The sequence below is a fragment of the Sus scrofa genome, chromosome 6, assembly GCF_000003025.6.
Source record: "Sus scrofa isolate TJ Tabasco breed Duroc chromosome 6, Sscrofa11.1, whole genome shotgun sequence".
In the NCBI taxonomy this organism is placed as follows: domain Eukaryota; kingdom Metazoa; phylum Chordata; class Mammalia; order Artiodactyla; family Suidae; genus Sus; species Sus scrofa.
In genome coordinates, this window is record NC_010448.4 from 124491210 (window position 1) to 124511218 (window position 20009).

Here is a 20009-nt window from a genome sequence, read left to right on the forward strand (position 1 = left end):
CCTACCTCAACATAATAAAGGCCAAATATGACAAACGCAGAGCTAACATCATTTTCAATGGTGAAAAGCTGAAAGAAATCCTTCTGAGATCAGAAACAAGATAAAGATGTCCACTCTCACCACTACTATGCAACATAGTTTTGGAAGTCCTAGCAACAGCAATCAGAGAAGAAAATGAAATAAAAGGAATCCAAATTGGAAAGAAAGAAGTATAACTATCACTATTTGCAGGTGACATGATACTATACCTAGAAAAGCCTAACAACTCAATCAGAAAATTGTTGAACCTCATCAATGAATTTGCCAGTCGCAGGATACAAAATTAATACACAGAAATCAACTGTATTTCTATATACTAACAATAAAAGGTCAGAATGAGAAATTAGGGAAACAATCAAATTTACCATTGCATGAAAATAGTAAAATACTTAGGAATAAACCTACCTAAAGAGTCAAAAAAGACTTGTACTCTGAAAAATGAAAGAAATTAAAGAAGACACAAATGGATGGAAAGACAGACCATACACTCAGATTGGAAGAATCAAATTGTCAAAACAACTATACTGCCCAAAGCAATCTACAGATTCCATGAAATCTATATGAAATTACTGAGGACATTTTTCACAGAACTAGAACATATTATTTTAAAGTTTGTTTGGAAGCACAAAAGACCCACAATAGCCAAAGCCATCCTAAGAAAGCAAAAGGGAGCTGGAGGAATTCCTAACTTCAGACTATACTACCAAGCTACAGACTTCAAAACTGTATGGCACTGGCACAAAGACAGAAATATAGATCAGTGGAAAAGGATAAAAATTCCAGAATTGAACCCACACATCTACAGTCAACTAATCTATGACAAAGGAGGCAAGAATATACAGTGGAGATAAAAAGCCCCCTCAATAAGTGGTGCTGGGAAAAGTGGACAGCTGCATGTGAAAGAATGAAATTAGAACACTTCCTAAAACCATACACAAAAATAAACTTGAAATGGACTAACGACCTAAATTTAAGACCAGATTCTATAAAAATATTAGAGGAAAACATAGGTCAAACACTCTGTGACATAAACCATAGCAATATATTCTCAGATCCACCTCCTATAGTAATGACAATTAAAACAAAAATAAAAAATTGGGACCTAATTAATCTTAAAAGTTTCTGCACAGCAAATGAAACCCTAAAAAAACATAAAGCCAACCCACAGAATGGGAGAAAATATTTGTAAGTAAAGCTACTGACAAGGGATTAATCTCCAAAATTTATAAACATCTTCTGCAGCTCAATACCAAAAAAGACAAATAATGCCATCAAAAAATGTTCAGAAGACCTAAAGAGACAATTCTCCAAACAAGACATACAGATAGCTAAAACACACATGAAAAGATGTTCAACATCACTCTTTATTAGAGAAATGCAAATCAAAACCACTATGAGGTACCACCATACACCAGCAATAATAGTCTTCTTCAAACAATCTACAAACAATAAATACTGGAGAGGGTTGTGGAGAAAAGGGAATCTTATTATACTATTCATGGGAATGTACATTGGTGCAACCACTGTGGAAAACAGTATGGAGATTTCTCAGAAAAATAAAAATAGAATTACCTTTTGATCCAGCAATCCCATTTCTGGGCATTTATCCAGAGAAAACTATGTCTCAAAAAGATGCATGTACTCCAATGTTAATTGCAGCACAACATAAAATAGCCAAGACATTGAAACAACCTAAATGTCCATCAACAGAGGAGTGGATAAAGAAGATGTTGTATGTATACACAATGGAATATTGAATATTACTCAGCCATTAAAAGGAAAGAAATAATGGCATTTGCAGCAGGAAGGATGGACCTAGAAACTATCATGCTAAGTGAAGTTACTCAGACAGGGAGACACTAACATCATATACTATCACTTTACATGCTAATCTTACATTTAGATTTTAAAAAAGGACACAATGAACTTTGCAGAACAGATACTGACTCACAGATGTTGAAAAACTTATGTTTTCCAAATGAGGCATGCTGGGAGGTGGGGAAATTTGCTGGGAATATGGGATGGAAATGCTATAAAACTGGGTCGTGATGATCATTGTGCAACTATAAATGTAATAAAATTCATTGAGTAATTAAAAAATAAAAATTATAAAATAAAATGCTCAAACAGGCAAGTGTGGACACTGGAAAAAATGCAAAGTTTCACTAAATAATTAGATATTTACTTTATACATAAATATTTCATATAATTTAAAACATTTAAAATAACTAGATAAATAGAAGAAGCAGAAGATAAAAATGTGAGTCAGCTTATATTTTGGAAATAAAAAATACAGTTAGAATTTTTTTAAAAACTTTGATATGTTCGATTGCATAATTGATATGATGGAAGGGTCAGAAAAAATGATCATAAATCAATGTAAGTCAGCCAATCTGAATAAACTATTGAACTCTCTGGAGGACCCACAGACACTTGCTCACTGTCCTTTCCCAAGACAGTACAGCTAGGAGCAAATGGTATAGCACATCCTGTGTGGGCTAAGTGGGACAGGATGCTTCTTGCATGGTCTGAAGGTGGCAGGGGCAAACTGCCAGTTATCCCTGATTCCAGAGGTGGGCATGGCCCACTGCCATTGGAGATATATGAACAAAAATCACTTTCAGCTCCATAAACTAAAGGGCACCACAGAGGAGGGCATGGTGACCAACCACTTGTCAGTGCTCTAGAATACCCAGGAACATGGCTGCCCTGCTGCTGCCACTAAAAACAATCAAAGCAATACCCACATGCCTAATCTCTGACACTTCCCAGGACCCTGCAACTAGGAACACCCTTTACAACAACACATATGTAGACTAAGAGAGACAGGTTTCTTCATGGATGGTCTACAGGTAGTAGGGGCAAACTGCTGAGGTTATCACTGACTCTAGAGATGGCCATGGCCTGCTCCCAATAGGGGTCCCTGAACAGGCACCACCTGAGGTTCCAATCAACTCAGAGGAGGGCATTGCAATTGAACACAAGCTGTTGTTGGTCTCACTCCCCTGGGAACACAGGCACCCTGCTGCTGCTACTGCTAAATGCTCTGGTCACCTTGAAGATCTGCCTTGAGCTTATTACCACTTCCCAGGGCCCTGCAACTAGGAGTAGCCTGTGCCACCTTCCTGCAGCTCCTTGCTGCTATTGAGAACCCAATGACCAGGCACTGACTGTTGGCTCTACCCATTGCCTCCTTCACCCTGAAAACACACTGAGCATCCTGGGAACAACAGACTGCTCACACCAAAGAAAGAGATAGCAAATACTCAAACTCCCACACCAAAAAAAAAATAGTAGCCCCCTTGAAAAAATACAAAGGGATCTTCTGCGTAGAAGTAGCCTTACAAGACTACAGTTTGGCTTCCCCACACTCACCGAAAAAGAAAAACACAAGCAACATGAAGAAGCTCAGAAACCATTCCCAGTTAAAGGAACAAGAGAATTCACCTAAAGCAGTCCACAATGAAACAGACCTCTGCAGTCTGACAGACACTAAGTTCAAAAAGGAGGCATTGAAATTACTGAAGGAATTAAGATAGGATATCAACAGTAATGCAGATTCCTTTAGAAAGGAACTAGAAAATATGAGGAGAAGACAAAAAAAAAAAACTAGAAAATCCATTTGCAGAGATGTGAACAGCTTTAAGGCAATAAAGAGCAGAATGACCAATGCAGAGGAAAGAATTAGTGACATGGAAGATAAAATAATGGAAATCACCCAATCAGGGCAGCAGACAGAAAACCAAATGAAAAAACATGAAAGCAATATAAGAGACCTATGGGATAATATAAAGCAGGCCTACTATGGAAAATAGGAATTCCAAAAGGAAAAGAAGAAGAAAAAGGGATTGAAAATATATTTGAAGAAATTATGGCTGAAAACTTTCCAAATCTAAAGCCTACTGATACCAAGGTACAGGAACAACAGAAGACCCCAAACAAGTTGAGCCCAAACAGGCCCACACAAAGACATATTATAATAAAAATGTGCAAAATTTAAAGAGAGGATTTGAAAGGTAGCAAGAGAAAAGCAAAGCATTAATTATAAGGGAACCCCAATAAGGCTATCAGCTGATTCTCTACAGAAACACTACAGGCCAGAAGAGAGTGGCAAGATATATGTAAAGTACTGAAAGGAAAAAAATTGCAAGGTAGAATACTCTATTCAGCAAGACTATCATTTAAAACTAGAAGGGGAAGTAAATAATTTCTCCAACAAACAAAAGCTAAAAGAGTACAGCAATACTAAACCCATTCTAAAAGAAATACTGAAAGGGCTCCTCTAAATTAAAAAAAAAATTGAGAAACAAGGAATAAAGAATTAGGAAGAGGAAACCACAATTGGAGAGCAAACACTTAAATAAGTCAGCATACAGATTTAAACAAGAAGATGATAAAAAAAAGACATCAAAATCATACAATGTGGGAAGGAAAGTAAGAAAATATAGATTCTTTTTTTTTAATTTTAAGGATGCATCTGAGCCTATATGACTATCAGGCTAAAGCAAGCAAATATAGGAAGGAAGGGCTTAATGTACCTAAAAAACAGGGCAACCACACATCAAAACTGAACATTACATTCACAAAAAATGAAAAGAAAAGTACTCAAGCATAAAATAAATGGAAACCATCCAATCCAAAAAAGAAAGAAAGAACAAGAGAAACAAAGACTCAACTGGAAAACAAGGTTTAAAATAGAAATAAATACATACCTATCAACTAATCACTGTAAATGCCAATGGACTGAATGCTCCAATCAAAAGACACAGAATGGCAGATTGGATACAAAAGCCAAAACCTTCAACCTGTTGTCTACCAAAAACTCACCTTAGGGCAAAGGACACATATAGACTGAAAGTGAGGGGATGGGGAAAGATGTTCCATGCCAATGGACAAGACAGGAAAGCAGGAGTTGCAATACTCATATCAGACAAAATAGACTTTAAAATGAAGGCCATAAAGAAAGACAAAGAAGGACACTATTTAATGGTTAAAGGACCCATTCAAGAAGAGCATATTACATTCGTCAATATATATGACCCTAATATAAGCTCACTTAGATTCCTACACCAAATACTAACAGACATAAAAGGAGAAATTGATGGAAATACAAACATCATAGGAGACTTTAACACCCCGCTCACATCAATGGACAGATCCTCTAGACGGAAAATCAGTAAGGCATCAGAGATCCTAAAGGACACAATAGAAAAGTTAGACTTAATCAACATTTTCAGGACATTACATCCAAAAAAATCAGAATATACATTCTTCTCAAGTGCACAGGGAACATTCCCAAGAATTTATCACATACTGGGGCACAAAGCTCACATCAATAAATTTAAGAGCATAGAAATTATTTCAAGGAGTTCCCATCGTGGAACAGTAGTTAACGAATCCGACTAGGAACCATGAGGTTGCGAGTTCAATCCCTGCCATTGCTCAGTGGGTTAACGATCCAGCATTGCCATGAGCTGTGGTGTAGGTCACAGACGCAGCTCGGATCCCGTGTTGCTGTGGCTCTGGCATAGGTTGGCAGCTACAGCTCTAATTAGACCCCTAGCCTGGGAACCTCCACATGCCATGGGAGCAGCCCAAGAAATGGCAAAAAGACAAAAAAAAGAAATTATTTCAAGTATCTTCTCTAACCACAAGGGCATGAAACTAGAAATCAACCACATGAAAAGAAATGAGAAAAAACTGACTTCATGGAGAAAACATGCTTCTAAAAAAACAATGGGTCAATGAGGAAATCCAGAAGGAAATTAAAAAATACCTCGAGACAAATGATAATAAAGACACATCCACTCAAAATCTATGGGATGCCATAAAAGCAGTGCCCCAAGGGAAATTCTTAGCAATACAGGCCTTCCTCAAAAAAGAAGAAAAATCTCAAATCGACAACTTAACCCAACACCTAAATGAACTAGAAAAAGAAAATTCAAAATCTAAAGTCAGCAGAAAGAAGGAAATCATAAGATGAAAGACGAAATCAATGAAATACAGATTAAAAAAAATAGAAAAATCAATAAAACCAAGAGCTGCTTCTCTGAAAAGGTAACAAAATTGACAAACCTCTGACTAGACTCAACAAGAAGAGGAGAGAAAAAACCCAAATAAACAAAACCAGAAATGAAAAAGGAGAAGTCACAACAGATAATACGGAAATACAAAAACCATGATAGAATACTATGAACAATTGTATGCTACAAATTTGACAACCTGGAAGAAATGGGCAACTTTCTAGAGACTTACAGCCTGCCAAAACTGAATCAAGAAGAAATAGATCAATTGAACAGACCGATCACTGGAAGTGAAATTGAATATGTCGTAAAAACACTCCCTACAAATAAAAGTGCAGGACCAGATGGCTTCACAGGTGAATTCTACAAAACATACAAAGAGGAAATTACACCCATCCTCTTTAAATTTTTTCAAAACTTTGAAAACTAAGCAACATTCCCAAAGACATTCTATGATGTTTCCATCACCCTAATTCCAAAACCAGACAAAGATACCACCAAAAAAGAAAACTATCGGCCAATATCTTTGATGAATATAGAAAAGAATATTCTCAACAAAATTTTGGCCATCTGGATACAATAACATATTAAAAAAGGTTATACACCACGACCAAGTGGGATTCATCCCAGGTGCACAAGGATGGTTCAACATATGCAAATCAATCAACGTCATACACCACATTAACAAAAGCAAAGTCAAAAACCACATGATCATCTCAATAGATGCAGAAAAAGCATTTGACAAAATCCAACATCCATTCATGATCAAAATTCTTACCAAAGTGGGTATAGAGGGAACATACATTAACATAATCAAAGGCATTTATGACAAACCCACAGCAAATATAATACTCTATGGAGAAAAGATGAAAGCTTTTCCACTAAAATCTGGAAGAAGAAAAGGATGCCCACTCTCACCACTGTTATTAAACACAGTACTGAAAGTCCAAGCCACAGCAATGAGACAAATAAAAGAAACAAAAGGCATCCAAATAGGAAGATAAGAGGTAAAACTCAGTGTATGCAAATGATATGGTACTATATATAGAAAACCCTAAGGACTCAACCCAAAAACAACTTGAACTGATCCACATTTCAGCAAATTAGCAGGATATAAGATTAATATTCAGAAATCAATCACATTTCTGTATACTAACAATGAAATATTAGAAAAGGAATACAAAAATACAATTGCTTTTAAAATTGTACCCCAAAAATTCAAATACCTAGGAATACACCTGACCAAGGAGGTAAAGGACTTATAAGCTAAGAACTATAAAATATTAATGAAGGACATTAAAGGAGATGCAAAGAAATGGAAAGATGCTCCATGCTCCCGGGTTGGAAAAACTAATATTGTAAAAATGGCCATACTACCCAAAGCTACCTACAGAATCAACACAATCCCAAATTACCCATGATATTTTTCACAGAACTAGAACAAACCATCCAAACATTTATATGGAACCAAAAAAGACCCAGAATTGCCAAAGCAATCCTGAGAAACAAAAACCAAGCAGGAGGCATAACTCTCCCAGACTTCAAACAATATTACAAAGACATAGTCATCAAGACAGTGTGGTATTGGTACCAAAACAGACATATAGGCCAATGGAACAGAATAGAGAACCCAGAAATAAACCTAGACACCTATGGTCAATTCATCTTTGACAAAGGAGGCAAGAATATAAAATGGGAAAAAGAAAGTCTATTCAGCAAGCATTGCTGGGAAACCTGGACAGCTGCATGCAAAGCAATGAAACTAGAACACATCCTCACACCATGCACAAAAATAATCTCAAAATGGCTGAAAAACTTAAGTATAAGACAAGACACCATCAAAATACTGGAAGAGAACATAGGCAAAACATCTCTGACATCAACCTCATGAATATTTTCTCAGGTCAGACTCCCAAAGCAACAGAAATAAAGGCAAAAATAAACCAGTGGGACCTAATCAAACGGAAAAGCTTTTGCACAGCAAAGAAATCCAAAGAGAAAACAAAAAGACGACTTACAGAATGGGAGAAAATAGTGTCAAATGATACAACTGACAAGGGCTTAATCTCTAAAATATACAAGCAACTTATACAACCCAACAGCAATAAAGCCAATCAATCAATGGAAAAATGGGCAAAAGGCTTGAATAGACTGTTCTCCAAGGAAGATATACAGATGGCCAAGAAGCACATGAAACAATGCTCAACATCCCTGATTATTAGAGAAATGCACATCAAAACTACCATGAGATACCACCTCACACCAGTCAGAATGGCCATCATTAATATGTTCACAAATAACAAGTTCTAGAAGGGGTGTGGAGAAAAGGGAACCCTCCTGCACTATTGGTGGGAATGTAAGCTGGTGCAACCACTATGGTGATCAGTATGGAGATAATTTAGAAATCTATACCTAGCACTACCATATGACCCAGAAATCCCACTCTTGGGCATATCCAGACAAAACTCTACTTAAAAAAGGCACATGCACCCATATGTTCATTCCAGCACTATTCACAATAGCCAAGACATGGAAACAACCCAAATGTCCATCAACAGATGATTGGATTAGGATGATGTGGTATACATACACAATGGAATACTACTCAGCCATAAAAAAGAATGACATAATGCCATTTGCAGCAACATGGATGGAACTAGAGACTCATACTGAGTGAAGTAACTCAGAAAGACAAAGACAAATACCATATGATATCACTTATATTTGGAATCTAATATAAAGTGCAAATGAACTTTTCCACAGAAAAGAAAATTATGTACTTGCAGAATAGACTTGTGGTTGCCAAGGGAGAAGGGAAGGGAGGGGGGTGGATGGGGTGCTTGGTGTTAATAGATACAACCTATTGCCTTCAGAATGGAAAAGCAATGAGATCCTACTCTGTAGTGCTGGGAACTCTGTCTAGTCACTTATGATGGAACATGAAAATGTGCAAAAATAGAATGTGTACATGTATGTGTAACAGGGTCACTGTGCTGTACAGTAGAAAAAAATTGTATTGGGGAAATAACTATTAAAAATAGATACTAGGAATGTTCCGAATAGAGAAAAATCAACATATATGCATTTGGGTAAATATAACATAAAAGATTTATGGGCCAAGAAATGATAAAATAAGTTAAATATGACAAACATTATAAACAATAGAAATTATATCTTCTAACTTCCAAATTTTAAAAGATAGAAGTATAATACCAAATAATAATGGTAATTTCTGAAGAGATATTCACAAAATTCTATCTAGAAAAAAATTTTGCTCTGGAAGGTAATTAAAAATATATATTGACCTCTATTAACTTTGTAAGTTAAATAAGATTATTAAAATTTTAGGGAAATAATGAAAATAATGGAAACAGACTACATTAATATCCATATTAATGGAGGGGAAAAATGCAATAAGGAAAAATATAAAACAATCTAAATCCAAAACACTGCTTCTTTGGAGTTCTCTTGTGGTGAGATGTTAAGGATTTGAAGTTATCATTTCAGTGGCTTAGGTCACTAACTTCTATGGTGTGGGTTCAGTCCCCACCCCAGGAACTTCCACATGCTGTGGACATGGTCAAAACCAAAACAAAACATAACATAACCTCCAGAGATTCTTAGAACTAAGTGAACTTTTGCCTCCCAGGTAACATTTGTCAACATCTAAACACATCTCAATTGTTTTAACTGGGTTATGTGGGAAGGGAACTGCAATTGGCTTAGAATAGATACAGACCAGGAATGATACTAAACATCCTGAAACTCACAGGACTGCCCCTACATCAAAGAACTATCCAGCACAAAATATCAATAATTCTAATATTGAAAAACCTTAAACTAAAAGGAGGAGAGAAAAAATCAAAGAAAATAGGAAGCATTAAGAAGCACAAAGAATAATAGTAGAGGATCTGAACATCATAATATTATGAGGCAAAAATTTAAAAAATAAAAAAACTTCAGCTGTATAATAAATATGACACTAAATACATAAGGACTCAGAAAGAGGAAAATTATGAAAGATACTATAAATTTTATGGTACTGATTGACATATGACAAAATTGAATTTAAAGACAAGGAGTGTTACTAGAAATAGAAGATCTGATTATATTATGACAGAAGATTTAATTTTCTAAGATATGTAATAGTAAACTTGTAAGAATCTAATAAGAACATCTCAAAGTAAAATAGATATTATCAGACTACAAGGAGAAAATAAGAAGGGATTAATCTCTCTGAGATACATTACCGAACTTTTTTACTAATGTATCAAGCTGAAAAGAAAATCATAAAAACAAAGAATATTTAAACAATACAACTCAAAGTCTGGACTACATATCCAGAACAGTTCACCAAAAACTGGAAAATAATCTTTTAAGATACCCCTGATTAAGGTCACAGGATTTTCAAGAAATTTCAATAAATTGATCTCAGATCACAATATGATGAAAAAATGATGTTAATAACAATGTGTTGCATAATTAAAATATCCTTAAGAATGGAGATCCCAAATGTTTATAACCCCCTCCCCCACAAATAAGGTAATTACGTAAGGTGAAAAATATGTTAACTTGATTGTGGTAATCATTTCACAATGTACAGAATTATGATAAATTATGGATGAATTCCTTGATTTATGATGGAGTTATGTTCTGACAAACCCATTGTAAGTTGACAATATTAAGTGGAAAATACATTTAAAACACCTAACCTTCCAAATATTACAGCTTAGCCTAGCCTACATTAAAGTTTCTCAGAACACTTACATTCGTCTACAGGTGGGTAAATCATCTAACACAAAGACTATTTTACAGTAGGGTTGACTATCTTGTGTAATTTATCAGATACTGTCTGAAAAGTGAAAAACAGAATGCTCATATGGTTACAGAATGGTTGCATCTGTCATATACCTTCCTGATTGGGTAGCTGACTGGGAACTATGGCTCACTTCCACTGCCCAGCATCAGGACCAAGTACCACACTGCACAGCATTAACCTAGGAAAAGATCAAAATTCAAAGAACAGTTTATGCTGAATTTGTATCACTTTCACATCATCTTAGAGCTGAAAAATTATGAACCCAATCATTATAAATTGGAGATTGTCTGATTCTATATATTAAATCATCACATTGAACATCCTTGATTTATTTATTTATTTTATTTTGTCTTTTTAGGGCCACACCAGCGGCATATGGAGGTTCCCAGGCTAGGGTTTGAATTGGGGTGGTAGCTGTCAGCCTACACCACAGACACAGCAATGCGGGGACCCTAGCCGGGTCTGTGACCTGCACCACAGCTCATGGCAATGCTCATGAGAGGCTAGGGATCAAACATGGCCAGTTCGATACAAGTCAGATTCATTTCTGCTGAGCCACGACGGGAATTCAACACTGTACCTCTTCAAATTGGGTTGTTTTCATAATGAAAAAGAAGAGGATATACGTATGTAACTGAATATATATGTAACTGAATATGTGTATATATATATATAACTGAATCACTTTGCCAATATAGCAAAAATTAACACAACACTGTAAATAAAGTATACTTCAATAATTTTTTAATTTCATTGTTTTATGCTACTTTAAGCCAATGCTGAAAATTAATATAAGCAATAACTGGGCAATCAGATATTATGTGCTTCCTAAAGGGAATGCCATGAGAGGTACACTCAAACATTGTCACATATACAGTGTTCTTCACCAAAATGTTTGACCTGAATTGAACTATGGAATACAATGTGGCAAATCTGAGAGTGGGTTATACTGCAAAACAATTGGTCAGGACTCAAAAATAAATGAAAAAAAATAAAATAATAAAATAAAATAAAATAAAAAAATGGTTAATCTCTGAATTAAAATATGGCAGGACATTTTTCTAGAACAAAACAAAGTTGAGAGAAGTGACAAAGCAGTGTGTGAAGTTTGGTTGAAACCTAGACTGTAAAAAGCAATTTCAAAAGCTATTTGTGGATTATCGGGAATTTTGCTTGTAATGTTATTCGATACAATTTTGTATCAATAATAAATTTCTTGTGTATTATAATCATATTTTTGTTATGTAGAATGATCATAACGGAATATTGGTTAAAGTGTTATGAAGTCTGCAACTGTCAAATTATTTGGCAAAAAGAAATTGTGTGTGTATATGCATATGTTGACAGAGAAAAATCATCATACAAGGTAAAACATTGACAATTGGTGAATCTCGGTGAAAGGATAGAGCCTCAATATATTACTCATTCGACTTTAAAATAAATTTAAAATGTTCACTATAAAATGTTGGGAAAAATAACAGTAGAGAAATAAACAGTTCAAGAAAAACAAATATTATTTATGCTTATTAAAATCCCCCCCAATTCATGCTGTACTACTTAAAACTACCTTGTGTGTCATGACTATCACATCTTTTGTGCATGCAGGAGCATGTATTTACTAATCTACTGGAACTGGAGCTAACTTACAGTCCTGTCCATAGGACTTTCTATAAAAACTCTCCTGCACGCCTAACCTTCTATGCTGTCCTGTAGCTAGCAATAAACCTTTTTTGTTTCCCCATTCTTCAGTTCTCCAAATATTTTCTTCACCATTATGGCTACATTTTAACCCCAGCAATTATGTTTTTTAAGGGCAGGGACAACTTGTAACACATCTCCTGACCCAAGTAAAATATTTATCCCATTATAAGAGCTGTGTTAATAGAAAAGATAAGGTAAGGAGAAGACGAAGGAAGAATAAGAGTGAAGAAGATGAATGGCAAAAAAGAAGATTGAGATACAAAGATAGATTTGTAATTCCAGTTATTGTAACTGAACCAAGTTATTCAAGATTCTGTAAATCAAGATTTACAGGTCCAACTTTATAGATTTTTTTCCATGAACAATACCCTTGTGTCTAAATACTTGCACGATCTCTCTTGGTCTCGTGGCAGATCTCTTCTTATTTAGATGAGAAGAATGGTTTGCAAGCCACTGTTACTTATATAGAGAGATATCACAAAGGCATAATGTAGAGAAAATGAGTTTGGACTGGATCTTTCTCTTCTCTTCGGCTGCCAGCAGTGAGGGAGGAAAACAACAGTGAAATAAATGTGATTTTATTGTCCTGTTACTATTAGGTGGATAGCACATTTGGTCCCAATACTTACCCAGATTGTTAGTAAATGGGAAAGAAACAATTCAAAGTTGGGAGCAAATCCAATCAGCCCACCATTATAATATTACATTACTTTTGTGCTATGATTCCATCAAGTCTTAAACATTAGATTTATCTAGGACATAGAACAACAACAACAAAAAAACTGGGGCTGTGTTTTCATAGTTACAGAATATAGACATACTGAAAACATGTATATACTTTCTATATGCATATTTTATGTGTATTCTTCTGTAACCCTTTAGGGTTCCATGGGCCTTCCTCTTTATTTTCATAAAACTGGAGAAAGCAAACAGTAAGGGATACAGAGCAACTAAGTTGAACAAGGAGATGGAAGAATAGAAGTTTCCTGCATATATCTCAAAGTCTGTATGATGTCATTTTCCATGTGATATTATTTCATTATCATAACTTCAAAATCTATGTTCCTTACTTCCACAAATCCTGAATAAGAATAATCACTTCTAAGAAGCTTTGAAAAGAACATCCCATGTAGTTATGTTTATGTTCACTGTAGATCATTCTATATTTTTATGAAACAAATTTTATGTTTCCTCCTTAGTTTATACACTTGTTCAGGAGCAATGTCTGTTCTCCATATCCACCTTTCTCAGAACAGTGCTAAGCATGTAGCAGATGCCCAAATGATCTTAGGAATTTGTCCTGGGAGCAAGAGTTATGATTCCCAAAGAGTGGAATCATACAATGATCAGAAATTGCAGACTCTGAGAATTAGGGCTCTAGGTACTGATAACATTGTTAAAAACACCTTCAGAACTTGACTTTGTTTTGTGTGTCTTAGTTGCCATATCTGTTTATTAAGTTTAATGGGAGATACCTCAAATATTTCACAGGACTTTAGTGACTGTGGATAAAAAGCAACAATTATTAAAAATATTTTTGTAAAGTATAAAGTGGTGTAATGAAATAACAGAGTAAGAATAGAGACACTTATGGTAGCAGTCACAAGGAGAAAAAATATTATTATGAGGAAGTAAGAAAAGAAAGAATACATTTAAAATGATCAGTGAAAAAAGCTAGAAACTATCAGAAGTGACTATTTCATTCATTGCCAAATTGCTTTTAAAATATTTGAAACTCAACACCATAAAATTTTAAAGAATTGAATATAAAATGCCATTTGTCATGTCTGTACAAGAAACCACATTATACTAAGTTTCTTTCAAATCATTATACACAGTGGAATGTGTAGCAGAAAGAAGAAATCTGTTCCTCAATGACTGATCAGAAATCCTTCAATAGAAGCCCATTCAAAACAGGCTTAGATCTGCTTAAAGGATCTTGAACTTAAAAGATAAATCTATGAGCACAGGGGAATCTATTCCCTTCATGGAAATGAGCCTATAAATCTGCTGTCAAAAAATCAATCAATATTGTCATTGCAAAGAAGTCCCTAAAATTCAAACTTCTAATTATTTTTGTGAAGTTTATTGTTATTAAATATAATAATTAGTAGAATGATGACTTCTTCTATAATTTCATTAAATATAACCACTGTTTATTTCTATAACTACTATCTAGTCCAAAGTAGGGAATATAAATTCAAGCACTAGTGTGTATACAGTTTGCATATAATGGCTAAGAGAAAGTAGTATAGTAAACATCTCATATAATTTTTTTATTTATTTGGACATGCCCATGATATGGGGAAGTTCCCTGGCCAGGGATCAAACCTACCTGATAGCTGTGAATGGAGCTGCTGCAATGACAATACCAGGTCATTATCCTGCTGCAGCCCAAGAGAACTCCTCATATAGTTTTAATAAGTTGTAAAGGTTTGAAAGAGTGACAAACAAAATTTTCTGTACAAAGGTTGCTTTTCTTTCTTCCTAACAATAAGTGTAACATATGGAGCTTTTGAAAATAATAGCATATGAAGCTTTCAATTTTCAGCATTGAATGATCCATGGATGAGGGAGATAACTTAAATATTCAATGATAGCTAGCATTACATATTTATAAAAACTAATTCCTTCCAATTATAGGAGTAGTTGGATCTCTCATATTATATTGGTATAGCTAGAGTAGTGTTTATGAGAAAAGTAGTGGAAGTCCAAATTATGAATTCCTTTTTTGGCTGTACCCATGGCATGTGGAAGTTCCTGGGTCAGGGATTGAACCTGTGTCATAGCAGCAACCCAAGCCACTGCAGTGACAACACCAGATTTTTAACCCACTGAGCCACAAGGATATGAATTTTCAACATTCATGAAGAGACCACTGAGAATTTGTATAAGCATCTCACAATATCATTTAGACTGGTAGAGTACATTAACCCATGAAGGAGAGTGAAGAGAGTCAGAATCAGGGGCAACGAAAGATGTTAAAATGAAGACAAATATATTTCTGTTAATCTCATCAATCTAAGGATTTCATCAAATCTTGAGCTAAATTGTTGACATTTAGTAGTTAAAATTTCTTTATGCATTTAAGTATACACTTTAAAATAGTGAATGTTATGTTATTCAAAATGTATAATAGTATATGAAAATCTATGTTTTAATTGTTATCATTGTGAATATGAACAAACCTACATTTTACTATAATATTATAATTATTATGGCTTTTTTATTATTATTATGACTATTTTATCACTAGAAAATACAATTATTTTCATTATCAAAATAAAATTTCAACCTAAAGAATCCTTCTAGATATTATTATTACTAGGTTATGTACATTAAGTAAACTTCACTGCAATCAAAGTTACACGTCAAGAGTAAGCACTTCATATTAACACATTTCTCCAAGAGAATATATTGCTGGGATACGCACAGTCAGTATCTGGTTATACCACACACATTTCGCTAATATGAACACATCTTAAGAATACAGTTTACCTTACTATGAATATCTTATTAAAACAATGTTTTGATCCCTATAACTCAAAGACTTTTCTGTTTTATAGGAGCACTACCAATGTAAACCACGCTACTGATTAAAGGGATCCTTATTCTTTCGTAGTATTTATAGGGGAAAAAATTGCAGAAGAAAGGTAAGCAATGGCAGATTTGAGGTCCCTCAGTTCACCTGCTCTGATTCTATCCATCTGAACACTGGGCTTAAGTTTACAGATTCTATCTGTATAAAGAGGGGATTATCCTTAAAGCCAGACAGTACTCTACATTTAACCTACGAGAGAAAAAAATTCCCATAGTCAATAATGAAATTGAGCTGTTTCTACATCTCCTTTATTTTCAGAGTCAAACTAATAAAAACAAGCTGATCAGAATCAAGTAGATCTTTAAATTTTTTGACAAAATATGGCATATAGAATATTGCATTACTCCCTACAATCAAATTATCCTATTTCTTCTTCTATATCTCTGCTATTATATACCTTGCTCATTATCATTATCTAATAAAACTTTAAAAATTAAAGTTTTAACAGTCTAGAACCAAGACCTTACCTCTTTTTCCACACTATTTAGGTGATTTCATATACTGCCTCAGTGTCCCCTGGTATGTTATTGTCATCAATATTTTGCACTAGCCTAGATTACTTCACAGTTTAAAATTCATCTATTCCTCAATTTCTGCTTAATATCTCTGCTAATTCTGAACTTCATTATGGGAGGTTCAGAGATGGGAATCACTCTTGGCATCTTCCACTCCCTATCTCATTCATCCTGAAACATGTTATTTTGCCAATTAAAACACTTAAAAACATTCACATCTTCTATCTCTACTTCAACCCTAGGTTAAGTTAGCATCAGCCTCTTAATATCCATTCTTGTCCTCAAATATTAACTCTCTACATTGAAGATTGAATTTTTTGAAAGAATAAACCATGTTAGGGGGCAGGCATCAGCCCCTCCCATGAGGGAGCCTACAGCAAGCCCCCATACTGACTTCAGCCACAAGGGGGGCAGACACCAGAAGTAAGAGAGGCTACAACTCTATTATCTGAAAAAAGATCACCACACCAAAAAACCAATAAAAATGAAAAGACAGAAGACTATAACTCAGATGAGGGAGAAAGGAAAAGCCCCAGAAAATCAGCTAAGCAATGTGGAGATTCTCAGCATCCAGGAAAAAGACTTTAGATTGTTGATGCTGAAGATGATGCAAGATATTGGAAATAAACTGGAGGCAAAGATGGATAACTTACAGGAAACACTGACCAAAGAGATACAAGATATAAAACTTAAACAAGAAGAGATGCAAAACACATTAACTGAAATAAAAAAATTCACTAGAAGCAGCTAACAGCAGAATACAGGAGGCAGAAGAACGAATAAATGAGGTGGAGGACAGATTAGTGGAAATTATGGATGCAGAACAGAAAAGAGAAAAAAGATTGAAAACAAATGAAAAGAGTCTCAGAGAACTCTGGGACAACATAAAACACAGAAACATCCATATTATAGGGGTGCCAGAAGGAGAAGAGAGAGAGAAGGGGACAGAAAAAATATTCCAAGAGATAATAGCCGAAAACTTCCCTAACATGGGGAAGGAACCACTCACTCAAATCCAGGAAGCACAATGACTACCATACAAAATAAACCCAAGGAGGAACACCCTGAGACACATAATAATCAAACTAACCAAAATTAAAGACAAAGAGAAAATCCTGAAAGCAGCTAGGGAAAAGAAACAAGTAACATACAAGGGAACCCTAATAAGGTTATTGGCAGATTTTTCAGCAGAAACTCTGCAGGCCAGAAGGAAGTGGCATGATATACTTAACATGATGAAAGGAAAAAACCTCCAACCAAGATAACTCTACCCAGCAAGGCTCTCATTCAGATTTGAAGGAGAAATCAAAACCTTCACAGGTAAGCAAAAGCTGAGAGAATTCAGCAACACTAAACCAGCCTTACAACAAATACTATATGAACTTCTCTAGGCAGGAAAGAAAAGACAGCAACAGGAAACAAAATTCCACAAATGACAAGGCTCACCAGTAAAGGTATATATACAGTAAAGGTACGAAATCATCCATGCACAATTATACTACCAAAATCAGAAATCATGAGAAGAGGTGGGTACAAATGCAGGACACCGGAGATGAACTTGCAATTAAGAGACCAACAACTTAAAACAATCTCATACACATGTAGACTCTTACATCAAAACTTCAGAATATCTGCAAACCAAAAATCTACAACTGATACACAAACAAGGAATCTCTGGAGAAGAAACATATCTCATAGTAAATAAGTGCACACTCCACCATGAAGGGGGTCATATGACATCATTCTTGGAATGCTGAAGTCTTCTTAGATCTGATTCTGATTTCCTCTCCATCAAATAATTTATGATAATTATAATTAAATAATGCAACTGTACAATTAAATAATACAGTTCTACAATTGTATTATTAATAACCACTTCTCTCCATGGTACAATGTAAGGTCTATAATGTCCTGTTTATCACATCACTTAAAATGGTGTAATGCCTATGTTGAAGAATCAATAAGATGTAACAAGTTATGAGGACATATTTATATAGTTACACTGTTTTTTAACCAACTTATGCATTTTATATTTTACTTATTTTCAGAGGGTGTATTATTTTTGCTATTCTTACCAGTTAAGTTATTCTTTTTATTATGCTATATAAAATATTTAATGGTATATAAGGCTTTCTTCTTTATAAATTTTAGTTGCATAATATACACAATTTTAATATAAAGCTAATTTTTAAAGAAAAAAGATGAAAGCCATACAAAATGGGATAAAGTATAGAATAAATTTCCTATTTGTCTCAGCATATTTTCCATTCCACTTCTCCAGAGGGAGTCATTTAATCTGTTTCTTAAGATCCATGATATAATAATCCATGTGAATGTAATTGTGTTTAAATATATGTATTTTATTCTGTAAAAAATATAACAGTAAAATTTCAAAAAAAAAAAAAGAATAAATCATGTTACTTCCTGGCCTAAAACCCTAGTAGATTCCCATTGTTCTTAAAATACAGATCAACATATTTGACCTGCAGTCTCCTAAGGCAATAGAAATAAAATAAACGAATGGGATCTAATCAAGCTTATGAGCTTTTTTCACAGTAAATGAAACCACAAAAAAAGGGAAAAGAAAAGAAAACTTATGGAAGGGGAGAAAATAGTTGCAAATGATGCAACTGACAAGGGCTTAAACTCCAAAATGTATATATATAAAAAAAAAACTCATACAATTCAATAAAAAAGTGAACCCAATCAAAAAAATAGGCAAAAGATCTAAGTGGCTATTTCTCAAAGAAGACACATGGATGACCAGTAAGCACATGAAAAAAAAAAAAAAAAGCTCAACATCACCAATTACTATAGAAATGCAAATTAAAACAGCAACGAGGTACAATTTCACACTGGTCAGAATGGCTATCAATAATAAGTCTACAAATAACAAATTCTGGAGAGGATGTAGAGAAAAAGGAAGACACTTATACTGTTGGTGGGAATCTAAATTGGTACAACCACTACAGAAAATAGTATGGAGTTTCCTAAGAAAACTAAATATAGAACTACCAGATAATCCAGCATTCCCACTCTGGGTCATGTATCTGGACAAAACTTTCATTGAAAAATATCCACGCACCCCCTATGTTCATTGCAGCACTATTCACGATAGCCAATACATGAAAATAACATAAATATAATGTTGACAGATAAATGGATTAAGAAGATATGGTACAGGAGTTCCTATTGTGGCTCAGCTCAGTGGTAACAAACCCGACTAATATCCATGAGGATGTGGGTTCAATCCCTGTCCTCACTCAGTGGGTTAAGGATCCGCCATTTCTTTGAGCTGTGGTGTCAGTCGC